The sequence below is a fragment of the Lupinus angustifolius genome, chromosome LG18 (assembly GCF_001865875.1).
Source record: "Lupinus angustifolius cultivar Tanjil chromosome LG18, LupAngTanjil_v1.0, whole genome shotgun sequence".
NCBI classification, from domain to species: domain Eukaryota; kingdom Viridiplantae; phylum Streptophyta; class Magnoliopsida; order Fabales; family Fabaceae; genus Lupinus; species Lupinus angustifolius.
This window is the reverse complement of record NC_032026.1, coordinates 3540167-3540411: the sequence shown is the minus strand read 5'-3', so window position 1 is coordinate 3540411 and position 245 is coordinate 3540167.

The window sequence follows — 245 nt, the reverse complement described above, 5'->3', positions numbered from 1 at the left end:
GGCATAACTAATTGAGATGATTATAAAATCATATGAACCTTTATGTAGTTTTTTTACTTTTGTAAATCTTGAAATTTATTCCTTGTTCTTAGATGGAAAAACTATATCTTTGGACAAGGTTAGATGAGTTATTTGTTTGGAAATATTAGAAATTATTGTTAGTATTTGAATATGTTTAAAGGTGATGATTTTAACATCAAAGGAACCTTTAATGTGTTCAGGAAAAGAGTTTGTATTTTATTCTT